Genomic DNA, 17042 nt, shown 5'->3' with positions numbered 1-17042 from the left:
ACAAAAATAAACTCAAAATGGCTGAAGGACCTGAATGTGAGACAGGAAACCATCAAAACCCTCGAGGAGAAAGTAGGAAAAAACCTCCTAGACCTCCACTGCAGCAATCTCCTACTTGACACATCCTCAGAGTCAAGGGAAATTAAAGAAAAACTGAACCCATGGGACTTCATCAAGATAAAAAGCTTCTGCAAGACAAAGGAAACAATCAAGAAAACTAATAGGCAACCAACAGAATGGGAAAAGATAGTTGCAAATGACATACCTGATAAAGGGCTAATATCGAAAATGTACAAGGAACTCACAAACTTCACACCCACAAAACAAATAACCCAGTGAAGAAATGGGCAGAAGACGTGAACAGACTCTTTTTTTTTTTTTAATTTTTAAATGTTTGTTTATTTTTGAGAGAGAGAGGCAGACCATGAGCAAGGGAGTGGTAGAGAGAGGGGGAGACACAGAATCCGAAGCAGGCTCCAGGCCCTTTGCTGTTAGCACAGAGCCTGACTGGGGCTCAAACTCACGAATTGTGAGATGATAACCTGAGGTGAAGTCTGACACTTTTCTGACTGAGCCCACCAGGTGCCCCGAGGCAGGAGAATTCTTGCTGTGGGGGGCTGTCCTGTGCATCAGGGGTGTCTGGCAGCACCCCTGGCCTCTGTCCCTCCCCCAATTGTGATGAGCAAAAATGTTCCCAGACGTAACCAAATGTCCTCTGAGGGGCAAAATCACTTCTAACCCCACCCAACTTGGGACCATTGCCTTAGACAAACAGTCCTGTCTCCCATTTAAGGCCCATGTGAAGAACATTAATAGAGCACCAACGACACACAGATGGTAGCAAACCTGGATACACCCTGGTAGACCCTTGCACGAGTCAAACTTTAAACTATGAAATGTAAATGGTGCCAGTTTTCAGGAAGAATGTGCTTGAACAGATTCATTGAGATGGGATATATGATTTCAACCTTTAAATAGGCAATGCTGTTTTTTTTTTAAAGAGCAGTTGTTTTTTATTAACATGTTCCCATATTCCATTGATAACAACTGCCGATACTATTAATACTAACATTTTAATGATTCAGATACTACTACTAGCAAAATCCCTGAGTTTGATGCATTAGTGTAAATCAATCTTTTTCTTGTAACAAGTGCAAATGATATAGAATAAAATGGTACTACTTGGGATTTTGTTCAAGGGTGAAAAACAGGTGTAACAGTTATAAGGGCAGAGCTAGGTGCTAGGCAGAGAAAGGAAAGATTTAATCATTACAGGACTAGCATGAGATGCTAGACAGACAAAGAGAATAAAAAAGCACAGTGTTCTAAAATCATTTCAAGAGAAAATGGCCTAAAATGGCCTTTTTCTTGGAGCTTCAGGTGAGAATCATTGCACACAGTTTGGTCTTGGGGAATTCACAGTTGAGAATGTAGTTTCAGACCTTCCTCTCTTTGAAGAAAGAGCATTTAATGAGTGACTTTATTTTATTTGTTATTATTATTTTTTCAGACAAAAGGTCTCACATATGTATTACTGAACCCAAACTACTGGTGCAGAAGCAGAGTAACAGAAAAATCATTTTTCTAATAAAACATGTCCATTGTTCAGATAAGAGTGATGTTTATAGAGTGAAATGAGCATGTGACCTTCATGCAGCATAAATACATATGCCATCTTTTGTGTGATCCCTTATAGACCCAGCTTGGTTCTCCAAAGCCTCCTCTTGGAACTGTATATGATTTTATTACCAGTTTTTATCCAAATCCACTGGGAAATGGGACGATTCTGCTGTTGTTTCTTGACCAGGAATGGATTGATCCTAAAAGTCTTGTTTGCTGTCTGACTTATTAATGCTTCCCACAAGCCTGGAAAATTCAGAGCTGCTTTCTTTTCTCAGGAAACAAAAAAAAAAACAAAAAACAAAAAACCCAAACAACCGGCATGCCTATATCTAGAAATCTTGTCTAACATCAAAGTCAATGAAAGTGGAAATACAACAAAATCAGAAGTGTTCTGATTATTCCCTGAGCAACCTGTGAAGACACTGCCAATCTCCTTGGGCTCTGAGTGACTGTCTGACCACTACAAGTTTTTAATCATGATTGTTTGTAGGATACACCATGATATCTTTAGAAACAAAAAAAGTGTTTAACTCAAAGAATCCGATTTTGCTTTCTTTGCCCAAAAAAGTTGCTTCATTTTGATATAGGAAACTAAATTTCTATGCCAAAATCATGTACACAGGCTATTCATTTATTTTCTTCTGAAGCATATCTGAAATTCCTTTTCTTTCTAATAATAGTTGGTTAACTTGAATGAATATTTAATAGGACTCTGTCTTGGTCCCTGCATAAATTCTTAGAGGGCTATCTGCTATGTATCCCCAGAACTTGTCAGATGCCCCCAAAGTTATTAGGGCTGAGAAGATTTCTTATATAATATGAATACAGATACACTCTGTGATGAGCTTATAAATCATTGTTCCCTAATTCACCCTTTAAAAATGATTCAAGGAGTTGGTATTTTATTTTCACATGAAAATTACTTTCAGATACGTTTAAATGCTATAGGGTTAGGAACCTGAACATCTTGAAACTCAATTTCAAGCAAGGGGTATGGTTTAATAGGAAAAGGCATTAAATTTATCATGGGTCAAGAAACATGAATATGAATGCCATTTCTCCCACTTTGTTGAGTGTGGTAGACAAGGTACTGCCGTGTTGCACAACTGTAGGCTTAGTTTCCTCAGTGTGGTCTTTATGAAAGACCTGCCCAGTGGGATCTTTGACTTAACACTGCTCATTCTCTGAAACTTTGTATTAGGTTAGTTCCTCCAAGCCTCCCTGGGGTTTCTTGATACAGAATATAGTGTTGGCACAACCTATATTCTTTTATCTTTGTAGCTCTAAAAAACTTTTTAATTTTAATTCTGATATAGTTAATATACAGTGTCATATTAGTTTCAGGTGTACAACATAGTGATTCAACGCCTCCATACATCACCAGGTGCGCATCAATAAGTGTTTTATTAATCCCTTCACCTATTTCAGCCAACCCACACCCCCTCCCTCTGGTAACTCTCTAGAGTTCAGAGTCTGTTACTTGGTTTATCTTTCTCAGCCTCTCTTTCTCACTCTTTTTTTCCGCCACTTTGGTCTTTTGTTTTGTTTCTTAAGTTCCACACATGAATGAAGTCACACATGTCTTTCTCTGACTGACTTATCTCACTTAACATAATGCTCTCTGCTTCATCTATGTCATTACGAAAGGCAAAATTTCATTTCTTTTTATGGCCGAGTAATATTCCATTATCTATCACCTCTATTTTATCCATTTATCCATCAATGGACACTTGGTCTGCTTCCATAATTTGGCTATTGTAAATAATGCTGCTAGAAACTTAGATATGCATGTACCCCTCTGAATTAGGGTTTTTGTATTTTTGACTAAATACCAATTAGTACCATTACTGGATGATAGGCTGGTTCTATTTTTAACTTTTTGAGGAAAGTCTATACTGTTTTCCACAGTGGCTGTGCCAGTTTGCCTTTCTATCAACAGCTTATGAGGGTTCCTTTTTCTCCACATCTTCCCCAATACCTGTTGTTTCTTGTGTTGTTGATTTTAGCCATTGTGACATGGTTGTCACAATGTACGGGTGACATCTCATTGTAGTTTTAATTTGCATTCCTGTGGTGATGTGTAATGTTGAGCATCTTTTCATGTGTCCGTTGGCCATATGTATGTTTTCTTTGGAGAAATGTCTATTTATGTCTTCCGTTCATTATTAAATTAGATTATTTGTTTTTTGAGTATTGAGCTTGCTAAGTTCTTTATGTATTTTGGATACTAACCCTTTATCAGATACGTCAGTTTGCAAATATCTTCTCCCATTCTGCAGGCTGCCTTTCAGTTTTGTTGATTGTTTCTTTCACTGTCCAGAAGCTTCTTATTTTGATGAAGTCCTGGTAGTTTCATTTTGCTCTTATTTCCTTTGCCTCAGGGATACATCTAAAAAAATGTTACTACAGCCCATGTCAGAGACGTTATTGCCCATGCTCTCTTCTAGGATTTTTATGGTTTTAGGTCTCACATTTAGGTCTTGAATCCATTTTGAGTTATTTTTGTGTTATCTTTGCAAGTTTTCCTTTTGAAATAATTTCCGTTATAGACCAGTTGCAAACACAGTACAAAGCACTCCCGTGTGCCCCTCACTGAGATACCCCAGTTGTTGACATTGAACCACATCTCCTTTGCTGTCTTCTCTCTTTTCCTCTTGTTCCGCCAATTCTTACCTATGTGTATGGAGACATAAACACAAACATATGCAGTATTTTCCAACCATTTGAGAGTCAGTTACAGACATGATGCCCTTTACCACCGAACATCTTAGCATCTATTATCTTAAGAATCATGTTTTCTTACAAAACCGCAGTACAAATGTGGAATCATAACATTAATATAATGTTAATACTGATAATATACTAATACCTAACTTCTAGAATTTATTCAAATTTCAGTGGTTATCTCAATTATGCCTTTTTTGGAAAAAAAAATTGTGGCCAGGATTCAATCGTGAGTTGCATTACATAGTCTGTCTTGTTTGCTTTACTCTGGAACAAGTCCTTGATTTTTCTTTGCTTTTCATAACCTCGGTGTATTTTCAGAGCACAGACCAGTAATTTTGTAGAATATCCTTCCATTTGTATCTGTCTAGTGTTTCCTCATTATTAGATTTAGGTGATGTGTTTTTGCAAAATTGTCATAAAAGTGAAGCTGTGTTCTCAGCAAACTGTATCAGTAGGCCCTTGAGGTCATTTTGAATGTGACTGGATGATGGTAGTTTTTATTGCTTCATTAAGATGGTGTCTAACATGTTTCTCCTGTTACAGTTGGTGTTACTCTAAGGTTACCATTTTATTCTCTGTCTTAATAAGTATTTTGTGGGGAGATACTTTGTAGCTATGTAATTGTTCTTTCCCTCCTCAGACTTTCACAGTCATTTTAGCATCCACTGATGATTCTGGTCTAAAGCGGTTGTTACCACAGTGGTTGCCAAATCATGATTTTCTAACTCCATAATTCCATCTTTATTAATTAGCTCTGAGCACTAGTTTCTAGTATGAGGAGCCTGGATTCTTGAAGAATGGCGAATCCAGGGCTGGGGATGGGAAACTGCACAAGAAGCTTGGACTGTCTCATGGAAACCAGAGTTTCTTGAGAAAGATGGGGACATGTCAAAGTGACATGGGGCTGGCTTGAAGGAGCTCCACCAACCTCGCACAGTTTGAGCACAAAGCAAGTAATGTCATGGATTGTAACCCATTGAATAAGATAGAAATAATGTTAAGTATGTATGAGTATAGAATGAATGAATGAATGAATGAATGAATGAATGAATGAATGAATGAAATAGTTGTTGATAGAAAGCTCTTAGAGTGGACTGCCATTTTTTCTTTTAAAGAGGCCTGGCTTGAAGGGGGTATGTTATCAGTAAAACTCTAGTCAGTAAGCCAGAACTTTATTACCTCCTCAAAAGAGATATCCAGCATATTTTTCCTGGCAGATATAGGATGCTTCCACTAGAGAGAGACATGGGGTTCTCCAGAAGTTTCTTTGCTATGAAACAGACAATGCCGACCCAGCTGCCGTTGGTTCCTGGGAGAATGGCATAGCAAAATACTTCCTTCTTTTGATGACCAGAAAAAGACTCCTAATTTTATTTTTCCAATGAGAAACTACTGCTAAATATGTCTTATAAAACTCCAGTCTGAAATTTGGAAAGGGCCCATGGATGCTTCCTCACTTGTGGACAAAGAAGCTCCCTGCTCATCGGAACCCTAGACATGACTTAGTGCTCCTTGCTGACAGTTCTGTCTCAAACGTTTTGGAGCTCAGAGTAGACAACCACCCCCCCATACTATGTCTACATATTTTTAAAGGTATATGTCTAGCTAACAAGTTTGCTAAATAAAATATGTTCTATTGTCCCACCTTGAAAAATGTACCATCACAGTTACAAGTAAAGGTATTGACGGGCTGTAGTATGATTAAAAATTAGCAACAGAGCAAAGCTGGATGAATTTTGTTATGGCACATATCTGAGAGTACTCTGGCTTGTACAGCGATGTTTCCCCACCAAAGCAAGCCTTGAGGAAAGGACTTTGGTATTGATAACTTGTTTAAGATGTTTTCCTAGGAAGCACAAGAGAGCAAGGTGTTGGGACCGGAAAGGGGGAAAAGCCAAAAAGTATATGATTGAGAACAGCTCACCAAGATGGACTACTGGGACTCAGTTCCCCTTGGAAGTATATCTTTAACTAAAAAACAAAACAAAACAAAGCAAAAAACAAATAGCTAAACCCACTTTTGCCTTTGTTCATGTTCGTGATAAAGTTATTTCTCTTTAATATGTAGTTCAATTACAAGAAATTAATTTTCTGTGCCAAAGGCACATTTGGAGGTTGATTAGTTTATTTTCCTCTGAAGCATTTCTGAAATTATTTCTCCTTTCTAATAATAGCTGATTAACCTGAATGCATTTTCATTAGTGGCCCTCATTAGTGCAGGCCACATGTAAGAATTGTGCACAGTGAGACAGAAAAGCTGAGGGACTTTATTCACTGATGCTGACCCTCTTTAGTTGAGGATTGTCTTGGAGAGTATTAAATTCTCCATGCTTTGGGCTGTTCTGCGCACTGCTTGAGCAGGGTCCCATGGCACTAGACAAAGATCTCAGGCAAGGAAGCAGGAAGTTGTAAGCCCTTGCATTGACCAGTGCCCCCTCACCCCCCTCCAAAACGTTTGGTTTGCCTTTGTAATCAAGAATTATACATAATATTTTCTATCCAGAGTAATAAGGATGAATGTATTTTAAGTTCTCTAAATTTGTATTTTTGTCAAATATAAAATTCAGAGTAAATATAAAAGTAAGAGAATTATTTTCTTATGTTTTTAAATTAAAAAGTTTATATAAGGCAAATCGCAAATTATACTCAATTAACATCAATACATTAAAAAATTTTGTAGACTTGAATTTTTTAGTTTCCTATTTTTTAACTGTATCTAAGATATTTTAAAATAACCTTTTTATTTTGTAATAATTTTGGATTTACAGTAAAGTTACAAAAGATCATCAGAATTCCCAACCCCCTCACCCAGTTTCCCCTAGCGTTAGCATTTTACATTACTATGATATACTTATCATAACCAAGAGAACAACATTGGTATATTATAATGAACTGAACTTCGTATTTTATTCAGATTTCAGCAGTCTTTCCACTCCTATCCTTTTCTGTTCCAGGCTCCCATCCAGGTTGCCGTCTTCATGTGTCCTTAGCCTCTTGTGGTCTGTGACAGTGTCACAGGCTTTCGTTTTTCACTGCCTTGGATTTTTTTTTTTCTAATTAAAAAAAATTTTTTTAATGTCTTCATTTGATTTTGAGAGAGAGAGAGACAGACAGACAGAGAGTGAGCAGGGGAAGGGCAGAGAGAGAGGGAGACACAGAATCCGAAGCAGGTTCCAGGCTCTGAGCTGTCAGCACAGAGCCCCACACGGGGCTCGAACCCACAAACCATGAGATCATGACCTGAGCCGAAGCTGGATGCTTAACTGACTGAGCCACCCAGGTGCCCTATCACCTTGGAATTTTTAAGTGGAGCTGCTCGGATATTTTGTAGAATGCTCTCAGTTGAGTTTGCTGTTTCTGTCACATTTGGACAGCAGTCACAGGTTTGGGAGAAGGATGCCCCAAGGGGAGATGCCCTTTTCATCATGTCAGGAGGACACAAGTTACCCATGTGACAAACTGGTGTTTGTCAGTTTCTCCACTGTAACGTTACATGCTCCTCTTTGGAAGCAAACCACTAATCACAGCCCACAGCCAGGAGGAGGGGGCAAATTAAGTTTCACTTCATATATTATTTAGAATCCTTTTATAAGGAAAATTTGGGTCTTTCCCCCCAGTATTTATTTTTGTAATTATTTATTTACATCAGAATGGATTCACCTGATGAATCCAGTATTTATTTAATCTTTTGAGTTACAGTACCATATTGCATGCTTTATTTATTTTTGCTCAACTTCTTTCAGCTTTGGCCACTGGGGGCACTTTCAGATTGGCTTCTGTGTTCTTTGACGTGCTTTTTTTTTTTTTTTTAACCATTTCCTTACTTTCTGGCCCTAAAAGATTTCTGGGCTCAATTTATAATATTCCTGTTACAGGGGCGCCTGGGTGGCTCAGCTGGTTAAGCGACCGGCTTCGGCTCAGGTCATGATCTCACAGTTCGTGGGTTCGAGCCCCGCATCGGGCTCTGTGCTGACAGATCACAGCCTGGAGCCTGTCTTCAGATCCTGTGACTCCTCTCTCTCTCTGCCCCTCCCCTGCTCGTGCTGCCTCTCTCTGTCTCTCAAAAATAAATAAAAAACATTAAAAAATAAAAAATAATATTCCTGTTACAATCCCAGAGTAAACTATTCATCTAAGAAGCTTGGTTCCTCTCGTTGTAGAATAGTACATAGAAACCAAGATTTGGGTACTGGGTGTGCTCACTGCTACTGTGGTGTCACTCCTAGGCCTGTTTAGCAGAGTTATGAAATATGTGGATTCAATTAATCTGTGTATTATATCCCTAATTATCTCTGCATCTGTCATCTGTATATACAACAAACTAATCATAAATTTATGTCTCTGACTCTCATTCATTACCACATGGATCATTCTAGTTCCCTCCTACACCTTGATTATCTGTAACTTCTCTCTTTGACAGAAAACTGGCTCTGACCACCCACCATCCATATACTAATCTTTTTGACTCCACTACATATTTAAGGCAGTTTCTGTATTGTTAACTCATTCCATCATGAGGAAAAAAATGATCAACTAGAGTACAGTCTTTATGTACAGTTCCTTCTGTCTGGACATAACTTCATAGTCCTTAGTCACTGTTTTCAGAGTTCACAAGGTCAGCCCTTGTGTTCCCCACTGACCCTCCAATAAGGTTATTTATACATTTGTATCACTGATCCATTTGTCACACTCTGCATTCTGTCCTGGGATTTCCCCCCCTCCCCACCCCCGACATCTTGTTTGATTTTGTTTTTCATATGTTTGTGTTAATGTCCACTCATTCTGAATGTATGTTTCCACAGGCTTTGGTGAGTGAGTTTTGGTCCCCTACTCCAGAACCACAGAGAACATTTCTGTGACCATAAAAGCTTGCCTCTGCCTCCCTTTAAAGCCGTCCTTCCCTCTATTCCTTAAGCTTTAAGCTTTTAATTGTTATATAATTTTCTGTTGTCTTGATGTAACATCTTGCTTACATTTTTATCAGCTGAAGGACATCTTGGTTGCCTCCAATTCTGGGTCATGATGAATAAAGCTGCTACGCACATCATGTACAGCTGGTGAACACAAGCTTCTGTTTCACTAAAGACCCAGCTGCACAGGTACAGGGTCAGATGGTAAATCTGTGTTTCACTTTATAATAACCCACTGACCTCTCTTCCAAAATGACTACACTATTCTGCTTTCTCACAGGGCATGAGTAGAGTCCTTGCTCTGTATCCTCTCCAGCATTTGATATTGTTGGGTTTTTAAAAGGTATTTCAGTTATTCTAATGAATGTAGATTGGCATGTCACTGTGAGTTCAACATGCAGCTTCCGAATGACAAGGGATGGTGAGAATCTCTCAAATGCTCTTTGGCGCATGTGTTGCCAAATTTTGGCAAAGCGTCTGTTTAAATCTTTTGCCTGTTTTTATTCTTTTTGTTTTCTTATTGTTGAGTTTAGAATATTTATGTATTCTGGATACAAGTTATTTACCAAATATGTGATTGGCAAATATTTCTCCCATTCTGTGGTTTGCCTTTTCATTCTCTGAACAGTGTCTCTTAAAGAGCAGAAGTTTTAAATATTAATAAAGTCTATCTTTTTTTTTTTTTTTTTTTTTTTAAGGATTGGGTCTGTGAGGTTGTTAAAAACTCCTCTCCACATCATTGGTCATGCAGACTCTCTCCTGTACTTTTATTCCAGAATTTTTATAATTTTATATTTTACATTGAAGTCTATGATTTATATTGTTAATTTTTGTATAAGGCATACGCTGAGGTTAATGTTTTTGTCTATGGACATCTAATTGTTCTAGTACTATTTATTGAAGAGACTGCACTGTTTCCACTGAATTTCCTTTGCTTCTTTGTCAGAACCACTTGACTGTATTTCTGTTTGTCTAATTCTGAACTCTACACTCCATTCCACTGATCTGTTTGCCTTGCTTTTAACAATATCATGGCCTCTTGGCTACTGTAGTCTTTACAGTAAGTTTTGAAATGCAGTAAAGTGAGACTTTTGAGTTTCTTCTTTTTTGCAATTGTTTTGTCTTTTCTGGCTTCTGTGCATTCCTTCTGGTTTAGTTATAATCCTGTTGTACCAGGAACTTACTTATGACCTAGGTACTGGGACCAGCACAAGTGCTTTCATGTTATAATGCTATTGTTCCTGTGTTTGCAAGCTGCCTAGGAGTAACTGGTATTATAAAGACACATGCTGTAGTAAAAGGACACTGTCCTCAATGAATGTTAGTTGTTATTATTATTGTCAAATATATCTCATAGGTAATCGTCAAAACCGATTCAATTATAGTATGTGGAGCTGCTGTGTAAACTCAAGTGCTATATGAATATACATTCCTTTTGAATTTAAACTTTATGATACTGTGTTTTATTCTCTCCATCTTCTGTGCATAAACGGACTATTAATCTGGATAAGATTCATATATTTTAGATGGTATATGTGGATACCAGGGCTGTTTGGAGAAGTAAATTAACCAATCTAGTAATGTTAGGGCTAGGCACACCACTTCCTATTGTTTCTTTCATACTGGGAGTCAGGCAATTCCTACAAAATTATTTTATTTTATTTATTTTATTTTTTTAATGTTTTATTTATTTTTGAGAGAGAAAGAGAGACACAAAGTGTGAGTAGGGGAGGGTCGGAGAGAGAGGGAGACACAGAATCAGAAGCAGGCTCCAGGCTCTGAGGTGTCAGAACACAGCCTGATGTGGGGCTTGAACCCACAAACTGTGAGATCATGACCTGAGCTGCTTAACTGACTGAGCTACCCAGGTGCCCCTAGAAAATTATTTTGAAAGTTTTCTCATAGTATTATGTATCTTTCAAGAGATTGGAGATCAATGAACACCAAGAGGATTATGTTCTGATTATAGCAAATATTCAGACTTAATGTAGGAGCATTTTCTTTTTTGTTTGGTTTTATTAAAACCACCATGGGTTAGCTTTGTTTTCAATTTGTGTAGTGACACTTATCCAAGACAGTAAATATTATATAATACTAGCAATGATAAAAACTGAACGTGTACTTCCTTGCTGTCAGATTCAGTAAAAAATGGACCGCAGTCTTTACAACCTGCTTTATGTTCATGGATGAAACATGGGAAAAGATTTCAAGATATTTTATGAGCCAATCCTGGGCAAAATTTCTTCATAGAAATTCATAACTTATTCATTGATATAAGTTAAATTAAAATGGTGTGAAACAATTCCCATTATTTTATCATGTGATTTTATTAAATTATATACATGTAACTAGTCACATATATAGGAACAATGACAAGAGGTGGTAAATAACCAAAAAATAATTTTCAGCATCTTTTTTGTTTCAAAACTGTACTTAAATTCTAGTTAGTTACCACATGATGTGATTTGATTCCAGGAGTAGGATTTAGTGGTTCGTCACTTACATATAACACCCAGTGCTCATCACAAATGCCCTCCTTAATGCCTATTACCCATTTAGCCCATCGCCCACCTCCTCTCCATCAACCCTCAATTTGTTGTCTATAGTTAAAAGCCTCTTAGGGTTGCTTCCCTGTCTTTTTCCCCCTTCTCCTATGTTCATCTGTTTTGTTTCTTAAAGCCCATATATGAGTGATACCATATGGCATTTGTCTTTATCTGACTGATTTCTCTTAGCATAATACCCTGCAGTTCCATCCATGTCATGGCAAATGGCAAGATTTCATCCTTTTTGATGGCTGAGTAATATTCTATTGTGTTTATATACCACATCTTCTTTCTCCATTCATCAGTTGATGGACATTTGGGCTCTTGTTTGGCTATTTAATTTGGCTGTTGTTCACAATTCTTCTGTTAACACTGGGGATGCATGTGTCCCTTCAAATCTGTATTTTTTTTTTGTCCTTTGGGGTAAAAAGTAGTATAATTGCTGGGTCATAGGGTAGTTTTATTTTTAACTTTTTTGAGGAACCTCCATACTCTTTTCCAGAGTGGCTGCACCAGTTTGCATTCCCACCAACAGTGTAGGAGGATTCCCCTTTCTCTACATTCTTGCCAACATCTGTTGTTTACCATGTTGGTAATTTCAGTCACTCTGACAGGTATGAGGTGGTATCTCATCATGGTTTTGCTTGTATTTCCCTAATTATTAGTGATGTTGAACGTCTTTTCATGTGTCTGTTGGCTGGCTATCTAGATGTCTTCTTTGGAAAAATGTCTATTCATGTCTTTTGCCCATTTCTTAACTGATTGTCTGTTTTTTGGGTGTTGAGTTGTATCAGTTCTTTACAGACTTTGGATAATAACCCTTTATCATTTATGTCATTTGCAGATACCCTCTCTCATTCTGTAGGCTGCCTTGTAGTTTTGTTGATTGTTTCCTTCACTGTGAAGAAGACTTTTAAAGAAATTATTAATGTTTGTTTATTTTTGAGAAACAGAGCATGAGCAGGAGAGGGGCAGAGATAGAAAAAGATACAGAATTCGAAATGGGCTCCAGGCACTAAGCTGTCAGCAGGGAGCCTGAGATAGGGCTTGAACCCATGAACAGTGAAATCATGACGTGGGCTGAAGTTGGACACTTAACCAACTGAGACACCCAGGCACCCTTCACTGTGAAGAAGCTTTTTACCTTGATGAAGTTTCAGTAGGTCATTTTTCCTTTTGTGTCCCTTGCCTATGAAGACTTGTCAAATAAGAAGTTGCTACAACTGAGGTCAAAGAGGTTGCTACCTATTTTCTTCTGTAGGATTTTGATGGTTTCCTGTCTCACATGAAATGTCTTTCATTTTGAATTTATTTTTGGGTGTGGTATAAAAAAATCTATTTTTGTGTGTGGCCCAGTTTCATTCTTCTGCATGTTGCTGTGCAATTTTCCCACCACCATTTGCTGAAGAGACTGTCTTATTTCCATTGGATATTCTTTCCTGCTTTGTCAAAAATTAGTTGACCATATAGTTGTGGGTCCATTTCTGGATTTCCTATTCTGTTCCACTGATCTCTGTGTCTGCTTTTGTGACAGTACCATACTGTCTTGATGACTACAGCTTTGTAATGTAGTGTGAGGTCCAAAGCTTTGCTTTTCTTTTTCAGGACTGCTTTTGTGGTTCCATACAAATTGTAGGATTGTTTGTTCTAGCTCTTTGAAGAATGCTAGTGTTATTTTTATAGGGATTGCACTAAATGTGTAGATTGCTTTGGGTAGTATAGACATTTTAACAATATTTGTTCTTCCAATCCATGAACATGGAATACTTTTCCACTTCTTTGTATCCTTTTCAGTTTCTTTCATAAATGTTCCTCCGTTTTCAGAGTACAGATTATTTTTTTTATCTCTTGGTTAGATTTATTCCTATGGCTTTTGGTATAATTAGACATATGACTGACTCCTTGATTTCTCTTCCTGGAGCTTCATCATTGGTATGTGCCACATATTTTCAATTAAAAATGATCTCCAACCTGCGTGCAAAGTGTCCATAAAGGCAAAATGAAGCATGATTTCTTTTGGAGTAATGCAGTGTCAAAAGAACTTTTTAACATTCTTGTTTCCAGTAACAGTTGGATAGCTTATGTTTGGCCAAATGTCTTGTTAAGAACAGCGAGGTAAGCTGGTTAGGTAGAAAAATGATCTGTATGGGGATGCCTGAGTCACTTAGTTGAGCAGCTGACTCTTGATTTCTGTTCAGGTCATAATCCCAGGGTTGTGAGATCAGGCTGTGTTGAGCTCTGTGCTGAGCATGGAGCCTGCTTGGGATTCTCTCTTACTCTTTGTCTTCCCCCTTCCATCCCTCCCTCCCTCCCTCCTTTTCTTACCTCCCTATGCCCTTCTCCCCAGCTCACACATATGTGTGCTCTCTCTCAAAATTAAAAAAAAAAAGAAAAATTATCTGTATGAAGGCACTAGATGGTTATCAAGATATCCAGGATTTGAGGCTTCAATATCCTAGGGAGAAGGGACATGCTTTGAGATACATGAAATCTTACCTTTTGTGCAAGTCTTCCATTCAAGAAAATTATTCTGGGATTAGAAGCAAGGATGGCAGGTACCACAGTTTATATTCAACATTTTACTGTCTCAGTACAATAAGATAGGAAAAACAAATTTAAGGCCTATTTCTATGTTATTCATAGAAAGTATAATTAAAATGTAGAAAATCACCTGAAAAAAATCTACAAATAACCTATTTGAATGAAAAAGTAAATTTAGCAAGATAAAACCAATGTATTTTTATATTTTGAAAGAAATTAAAGAATAAAATTAAATAGTGCATTTACAATAACAAAGATGTCAAATTCAAGGATAAATCACAAAATTCTACACAAAAATCCTATAACATGTTATTGATATATATATATATGTATATATATATATGTATATATATATATATACATATATATATATATATACACATATATTTAAATACCTAAATTAAGGAACATAACATACTCATGATTAGGTGATTCAATATTGAAGTATGTAAAACATTGATCTATAGACTTAATGCAGCAATAAGTAAAATAGAAACAGCTCTTATAGAAATTTATAAGCTGATTCTAAAATTTATTCAGAATTTCAAAGAACCTAAAGTAACCAAAATAATTTTAAATAAAAACAACATATTTGAAAGAATTATACTGCTACTTGTCAAATTTATTATAAAGCTATTAGTATGGCAGTTTGATATTTGTGTGAAGATAGAAAAAAAAATGACAAGTCAATAAATTCTGAGGATAGATCCTAGAAAAGATAGGGGACAATTGGATATTTATATAGAAAAATAATCTTTACTCCTTCCTCACACCATATAAAATAATCAATTCTAGGTAGATTGTAAATGTATATGGAAAAGGAAGACATAAACGTTCTAGATAATAAAATAAGAGAATATCTTCAGGATTTTAGGATAATCAAAATTTTATTCAGCAGTACATGAAAAATCTGACAACTAAAGAACAATTGGTAAATGAATTACACTAGAATTAAGAACACCTGTTCATTAAATCCATCATTAATAGTGAAAAAGCAACAATAGAATGGGAGATTATATTAGTACCCATATATCCTATAAGAATTTGCATCTATAATTTATAAAAAGTTCTGTAAATCATTAAGGAAAATATAGATCATGCTGTATAAAAAATGGGCAAAATTTGAGCAAGCACTTTACAAAAGAAGACATAAAAATGGTCCCTGGATTTATCAAAAGTTACTTGATATTATTAGTCATTGAGAGGCATATGAATAAAGGCACAAAGTGATACTATTATACACCTACCAGAATGGCAAAAATTAAAAAGTCTGATGATACCAAATTGAAATGATATAGACCAATTGGAGTTCCCATATAGTTCTGGAGGTAAGTATACCTTGGTACATGTTGGGAATCCATTAGTATCCAGTAAAGCCAAATATATAGATATCTAATGACCAAAGAATTTTATTCTAATTTACACATCCTCAAAAGTTCATGTATTCATCAAAAAGAAATGCAGAAGAATTTCATAGCAGCCTTGTCAGCAAAAGCTCAAAACTTGAAGCAACTAAAATGAGCAGATTCAATCGATAGTTAGAGGGTATAAATTACAGGCTTTCCTGTGATTTTATGTAGAAAATAGGAAAGAATGAGGAGTCAGTGATGTCTGTCAGGTTGCCATCTTGGAAACTGAGGGAAATTTGTTGCAAAAGAACACAGAAAGGAGAGCTGATCTGAGGGAGAAGAGATCTCTCTTAAAGCTGTTGACTTTGAGGTGAGTGGGACATGAGCCAAATGCAGATATTTAGTAGACATAAGGGTCTAAATCCCAGAAGAGAAATCTAAGCTGTAGGTACATTTTTTAGAGGTATGAACTTGTTGTTAGTAATTAAAATGAATGAGATCTCCCATAGAGATCATACAGATTGAGATGTTAAGAGGACAAATGACAGAACTGAATTGACATTTCGGAAAAGCCACAGGAAAAAGTACACAAAATACAAAGCATTCAAAATTCGAAGACTTCTGAAACAATCAATACATACAAGACACTGTTTCAGGCATACACCAGTATACCAAACAGAGGACAGTCCCTGCCCTCATGTGTTTTACATTCTAGTGGAGAGAGACAGACAATAAACAAAACACATAAGTAAAATACATAGTAGTTGGTAGTAAATGCTATGGAGAAAAATAGAACAGGAAAGGGAAATATAATTTTTAAAATTTTACTAAGCGCAAAATATTCATAACATACAACTTACCATCTTGACCATTTGTTAAAATATTTTTTTACTGTTTACTTATTTATTTTATAATAGTTTATTGTCAAATTGGTTTCCATATAACACCCAGTGCTTCTCCCCACAAGTGCCCCCCACCATGACCATCACCCCTCCTTCCCTCCCCCTCCCCCTTCAGTCCATGGTTCGTTTTCAGTATTCAGTAGTCTCCCTTGATCTGTGTCTCTCACTTTTCCCCCCGCTCTTTCCCCCTTCCTCTCCCCATGGTCCCCTGCCAGGTCTCTCCTGTTAGACCTATGAATGCAAACATATGGTATCTGTCCTTCTCTGCCTGACTTATTTCGCTTAGCATGACACCCTCGAGGTCCATCCACTTTCCTACAAATGGCCATATTTCATTATTTCTCATTGCCATATAGTACTCCATTATATATATACACACCACATCTTCTTGATCCACTCATCAGGTGATGGACATTTAGGCTCTTTCCATGATTTGGCTATTGT

The 17042-nt window shown here is 36.8% G+C and overlaps 1 long non-coding RNA gene across 1 annotated transcript in view; it reads left to right on the top strand.

Moving 5' to 3' along the window:
* Window positions 1–17042, top strand: part of LOC115296323 — a 152119-nt gene that overhangs the window by 29141 nt on the left and 105936 nt on the right. The window lies entirely within an intron of this gene.

The sequence above is a fragment of the Suricata suricatta genome, chromosome 7, assembly GCF_006229205.1.
Source record: "Suricata suricatta isolate VVHF042 chromosome 7, meerkat_22Aug2017_6uvM2_HiC, whole genome shotgun sequence".
Taxonomy (NCBI): Eukaryota; Metazoa; Chordata; class Mammalia; order Carnivora; family Herpestidae; genus Suricata; species Suricata suricatta.
This window is presented reverse-complemented; position numbering and strand designations above follow the sequence as displayed.